A 6,453-nucleotide genomic window follows, 5' to 3' on the forward strand; every position below is an offset into this window, starting at 1 on the left:
AGGCAGAGTCTCACTCTGTCGCCCAGGCTAGAGTGCAGTGGCACGATCTTGGCTCACTGCAACCTCTGCCTCCTGGGTTCCAGCAATTTTCCTGCCTCAGACTCCGGAGTAGCTGGGACTACAGGCATACGCCACCACGCTTGGCTAATATTTTTGTATTTTTAGTAGAGACAGGGTTTCCCCATGTTGGCCAGGATGATCTTGATCTCCTGAACTCGTGATCCACCCACTTCAGCCTCCCAAAGTGCTGGGAGTGAGCTACTACGCCTGGCCTCAACAGTCTACTTTTAAAGAAGGTAACTATGTTATACTCCCCTAAATACCACATTCATCACTCCATTATAAAGAACAGGCAAATGATCAAAAAACACGTATGCAAGGAACTTTTCAAAAACCGGTTTCAGAAACTCTCAGAGTCAAATATTCACTCAGTTTATAACTTCCTCCCTACATAAGGAAGGCAACGTAATGTAGTCCTTAGAAGTTTAGGCTTTGATGCCCAACCTAACTTTGCATTCTAAGATAGGAAAATGCAAAGTATTACAGAAAGACTTCCACCAAAAACAGGTAAACAATTATTTACTGAGCCTTACACATAATAAGTGACTAAATGTTAATTCAATGAATGAATCAAGAACAAGTTAATAATAAACTTCAAGGATAATTTTTATCTATGTAATGCTTTAAAAATCAGAAGCATCCAGAAATTGAGCCACAAAATGCCAGTATATCTTTTAGGCTTCAGTCACATATAAAGCAATTAAGAGAGATGTCATACTACACAAATATAAAAAATGACATGACAATTTACTCATTCATTCAATAAACATTTTCTGAGCATCAACGTAGGACAAACCCCTCTCCTAAGGGGGAGAACAATTACACTGAAAACCAAAAATTAATCAGTTGACTATATATGATTACAAAAACTATCACAGAGTAATTTAGCATATAATCACATAATACTACAGCTAATATTTAAATAAGTATGATTTTCTTAGTCTACTAGCTCCATGATAGGCTAAAAGTGTCCAAGAAGCATGCTGCCCATATTAGAAAGAAATAAGCCTATAAATAAACCACAAGGTAAAAAAATTCACATAAAAGTTATCTGGAATAAATTATTATCTATTTCTAATATCAAATACTAATTCTAAACCATAGTAATTTAGGGTTTGGAAACAGACATTAAAACACTGTTCATAGGCTTTCAAGGTTACCCATTTCTAAAGCTGAGTTATAAATGGTGTGCGTGAAAAAAACCCACAGTAATCTATTCATTCATATATGTATACCCTGAGTGCTATATCACACAGTCATCATTTTTTATCAAGAATAATTTTAACCTTTAAATAACCACTTATTTGTCAAAAACATTCCACATGTATTAAGATTAAATAATCAGTCATGCAAATTGAATCAAGCAAGTCTAAATAATGCTTACCTAATAAAATTAATATGGTGATTTCCTAACTTAAGCCATACTTAATGTAATAAAGTTTAAAATTCACATGAAACTCAGATATGCAACAAGAAACAAGTATGAGAAGCTGTTAAGGCTGAATTATGTCACCCCCCCAAAAAAATATGCTGAAGTCCTAATCCCCAATACCTCAGAACATAACCTCAGTTCCTCATGATGTGACCTTGGAAATAGGGTTGTTGCAAATGTGATTAGTTGAGATAAGGTCATACTGAAGTAGGGTGAGCCCCTAATCCAATATGACCGGTGTCCTTGTAAGAAAGCTATGTGAAAACAGACACACACAGGGAGAATGCCACATGACCACAAAAGCAGACACTGGAATTTTGCAGCTACAAGTCAAAGAATGCCAAAGACAGCCAACAAACCACCAGAAGCTAGCAAGAGGCAACAAGGGATTCCCCTGTAGGTTGCAGAAGGAGCATAGCACTGCCAACACCTTGATTGTGGATTTCTAGCCTCCAGAACTCTGAGACAATACATTTCTGTGGTTTTAAGCCAATTCAGTTTGTGATACTTTGTTACAGCAGCCATAGGAAACTAATACAGCATGTATATGTTTCTCTTATACATTATATTAATGCACTGATTTTTTAAAATTTTATTTTCTATGGTATCATACAGTAAACTTGACTTTTTTGGTGTATAGTTCCATACATTTTAACACATGTATATATTCATATAACCTTCATCATAATAGATTACTGACAGTTAATGTCTTGTTTTTTAATTGCCATTAGTGAAACAAGAGAAATAAAATTGTTTCCCATAGGCATAAATTTCCAGCCTTTTCATTAATATATTTTTAAAATTCCTAAAATAAAGATAACCTCTAAAATAAAATTCACTATCTTTAGTTTATCCATCATCTTTAAAATCCAAAGCTCTGTCCTTGAGAAAGTCACCTTTAGAAAAATTCATTTAAAGCTTTCATTTGAAGAAATTGATAAATCACCATTCTTCACACAAAACAGATGGTCAAAGACAGAAGATTCACCTAAGTTGTAACACTCATGCTACTTAATGCTATCAGTTTATTATATGCACAAGTCTGGAGTTTTCCCCATATATTCCAATACCACTCATTCTCAAAATTCATGTCTCTCTGTTTTACAACACTGAGAAATCCATTCTTAACATTCAGTCATTCAATAAGCACTTATTGAACATTAAAATGTGTGCATATGTGATGTGTTAGGGTGGAGGGAGAGAACTCATTGCTCAAAAAAAAAAAAAGATAATGTGATTTAAAACTTGAAAAATTTCTATGCTAAAAAGCACACCCGCTTAAAGGAATGCAGCTGCCTTCTGTGATGGAATATCTTAAATATAAATAAAGTCATTTTTCTCCACATGAAATTTTATTATAATTTTATTCATTCTAACTTACATATGATGCTATAGTTTTCTCAATGTAGATATCTTTTATTCCCCAAACAATATAGATTAAAGGAAATTACATATAAAAATCAGCAACCGTAATACTTGTTACTGACAAATTTCACAAAAGTTGTACTACAGAAAAATTTCACAGACCTGTTTATTGATGATATACAAGTGTATACAATTTAAAACTTACTACTTGATGTTTAAGTTATAGATAACTTCCTGAAATAGGCCACTTTTTATATTTCCATTATTGACTTTATAATTGTACCTCTTCCACATAAGCTAACACTTAGCATTCTGGTTCCAGTCTTGAAGACTTCAAGAATAAATCATGTACTTATTTAAAAATGTGTGGACTAAAACTATGGGGTTTTGTTGAAGTCACCTGTCAAAATCTACTTAAAATTTCTGGATAAATATGTATATAACTCAGATGTACCAGGTGCAGAAGGCCCCTGCATTCCTTTACCCAATTTTTAAAACTAAATATCCAAGTAATTATAATATTTCTGCATTTAAGTGAGACAAATTGTTAATGCTTTTTTCCTTCAATCAATTCAGATTTTCCTGAGAAACAGCAAAGCTTCTTTAAGTTTTACCAAACACAAAGAAATCAATTTAAAATACAGTGGATAGCAAAAGGGTCAAAATGTTACAACCATTAGTAAATTATAGTTGTCTTATTCTTACGCCATCTGCAGACTTCTGAATAAGTATTTTCCCAAGGTTTATACTACTACTATACCCATGGGCTTCTGAAACAAGTTAAAAATGCCGACGCTGAAAACATATGAATTCTATTATCTTTACAATACTGAGATCAGACTGTAAGTCTATTTACATAGCTTCAAACTTACAGACATCCATGAAGAGACTAACTTGCAATTTCCCCCTTTTAAAGGGAATACCACTTCTGATGCAGTACTTACATAAAAGAAATGTATCCTTTGAGCATAGCTGGAAAAGTTTTAGTTTTGATTTAAAATCTGAAGTATCCAATTTTTAACCGGAATTCATGACTTTCTATTACTAGATTACAGAATTTAGTCTACCTACTATTTCTACAAGTTTTTGTTTGTTTTTAATTTATTTGCCTTGAAGGCTTTTTTGTTTGTACTTTCTTTTTTCATTTAAATTCCCTTTTTCATTAAATTTCCTTATGACTCTTTTTCCTAAAAGGATGTTGTCACAGAAGTACCCCAACTTTCTGTTCTTCCTAAAGCATCGGCCTTCAGTAACTTCCCAAATCTGAGGTTCTATCGTTTAGAAACAGTAAGGAAATATGTAGAATTCTTAATTAGCATCACTTAGTAATATTGAGTTTGAAGTGCACTTATAAACTGAAGAACACGATTACTATCTTGGTATATACAAATCACTTCCTTCCTCATCTCTTGGCAATACTTTAGAAAGCCTACTTTCTAGAATAAGTAATTTACTTATAATTTTAAGTTTAGGAGACGGAGGATATGTCTCTATTAAAGGTGGTTCATACCAAAATACAGAACTCAAAAAGATGCAGAACAGGCTATCCTTCTCTCCTATACTTACTAACCTAAATTAAGGTCAGAATAATAAAAATTACACAGCTCATGGTTCTCAAGTAGCATAAACTTAAAGGGATAACTTTATTCACCGGTCTTCGTCTTTGAAATCCAAAGGCAATCACAAAACATGTTTGTTTATATGTGTCTTTTCTCAAGATCCCTGAAACTATAATATGAGAGCCTATAACTCCAGAACCACATTAACTTTCATATTATAAAGGGGAAATATCTGATTTAAACATGATCTAGATTAACAAAAATATCCGATTTCATTTGCAATGTGACACTTCAGTCACTTTAAAAATAGACACTTCTTTAAAACTCTTCCCCTCTTTCATTTGCTCCCTCAAGTTTGAAAACTCTTCCTTATCCATCTCTTACTACAAAACGACCACTTAAATTGACCCTTTTCAATTTAAAATATTTGAAACAAGAATCTTAAAAGTTAAATGATCTAAACTCAGAAAAATTAAAATTTACAGACTAATAGGAAAATGCATTTATTTTCATGTTTTCAGTGTTTCAGTATTAAAGCTGTACACCTTAATTACATGTTTATTCAAGTCACTCTTTCAAAAATATACACAAATAAACAAAGGACTAACCTCTTTCAAATAAACAAAACTTGCTCAAGCCACTGTCACTATATTCTGGCACAAGATAAATTTATATTTCACATTTGCAAAATAAATTGTGGTATGCTGTTGTTTTGGTTAGAAACACAGGAATCAATGATTCTCAATAACCAGAAGCAGATTACTTTATATCAAACAGCACGATTCAAAGAAAAACATTTTTCAAATATGTTGGTTTTACCTGGAGAGCTAGATGTCTGGGGTTTGTGTGTCTCTGTGCTTAATTCTAAAAACGACCTCCCTCCAACTCCTTTCAAAAATCAGTATTTTCTTCGATTTATATGAGCATATAGTGTACAACAAAACAAGATCTAGATTAACATAAAGTACATAAAGATATGTACTTCCAGAAGGCTATAATAATCCAAATAGAAAATTAATTCCACATGTTTTAATTTTCCACATAGCAAAGTCAATGTTAATCAATGTCATTTTTTTCTCTTTCTCCTTAACCATTCCACAAATCAGAAGCACTGTATTTATATATTTAATAAGATTAACAAACTGACTAGAAGCTCCGGAGGAGTAAAGGAAGAAATCACTTGTATATTTTCCCATAACAAAAAGATAAAAGCAAGTACGACTTGTTAAATGAGAAGCTTTTGAAAAACCCAGCGTGATCAGCTTTTGATTTACCCCAGTCTGACAAGGAAGAGAGACCCCACCCCCACTCCAGATTGTATGGCTTTTTTTTTTTTTTTCCTTGGGTGGGGGTGTGGAGGAGAAGCTGTCACATTTCCATCTTCGGTTATTGTTAGTCCGCAGCCTAGATTCCCAAGCATCACTGATTCAGGGGAAAAATCCTAACGCAGACAATTAAAACTGTCTGAAATATACAGGATTTTGTTGGGGCTCTTTTCCCAGTGTTAAAGTTAATTTCATCGAGGCTTAACCGGCTAGGGCTATTGATTGCCTCTGACAGTCTGTCCCTCAAATGCTCCCTCTAAAACCGCTTGTTCCAGATTTACTAACAATCCTCCCCTCTCCAAACTTAAATTAGGACAATGCATTTGTGAAATTATTACATCCAAAAAGGCGTACCTCCCCATTCTCTTTGCCTTGGTGTGGGGAGTAGAAAGAGTGAAGAAGAGAGATCTATTCGCCCTTCAAACAAAAAGAAATGGGGGTAGAGGATCAGTGGAGGAAAAGAGCAGTGGTGGACCTGAGTGAAAGGTTGAAAAAAGTTTTTGTGACTTGTTCGTCCTTCGGCAGGGGTACAGGAGTTGGGCAGAAGGCGGGGTCTCGGCCCCAGGGCTCAGGCAAAGAGGCACCTGCGGAAAAGGAGGCTGAGCACCCGAGAGCGCCCGGGCGAGCACCTACCGACTTGCAGCACGTTCTCCACGGAGCCGCTGTCCAGCAGACGTATGCCCCGGCGGAAAGGGAGCCCCTCGCCACCGCA

The 6,453-nt window shown here is 34.7% G+C and overlaps 1 protein-coding gene across 1 annotated transcript in view; it reads right to left on the bottom strand.

The window, feature by feature from the left end:
- ZSWIM5 (zinc finger, SWIM-type containing 5) overlaps nt 1–6,447 on the bottom strand; it is a 205,627-nt gene extending 199,180 nt beyond the window's left edge. Inside the window, exon 1 of the mRNA XM_012001869.1 lies at nt 6,375–6,447. The gene's annotated coding sequence lies outside the window, so the exon portion shown is untranslated. The remainder of the gene's footprint in view (nt 1–6,374) is intronic.
- Nucleotides 6,448–6,453: the final 6 nt, after the last annotated feature.

This window comes from Mandrillus leucophaeus, unplaced genomic scaffold (genome assembly GCF_000951045.1).
Source record: "Mandrillus leucophaeus isolate KB7577 unplaced genomic scaffold, Mleu.le_1.0 Scaffold67, whole genome shotgun sequence".
NCBI classification, from domain to species: Eukaryota; Metazoa; Chordata; class Mammalia; order Primates; family Cercopithecidae; genus Mandrillus; species Mandrillus leucophaeus.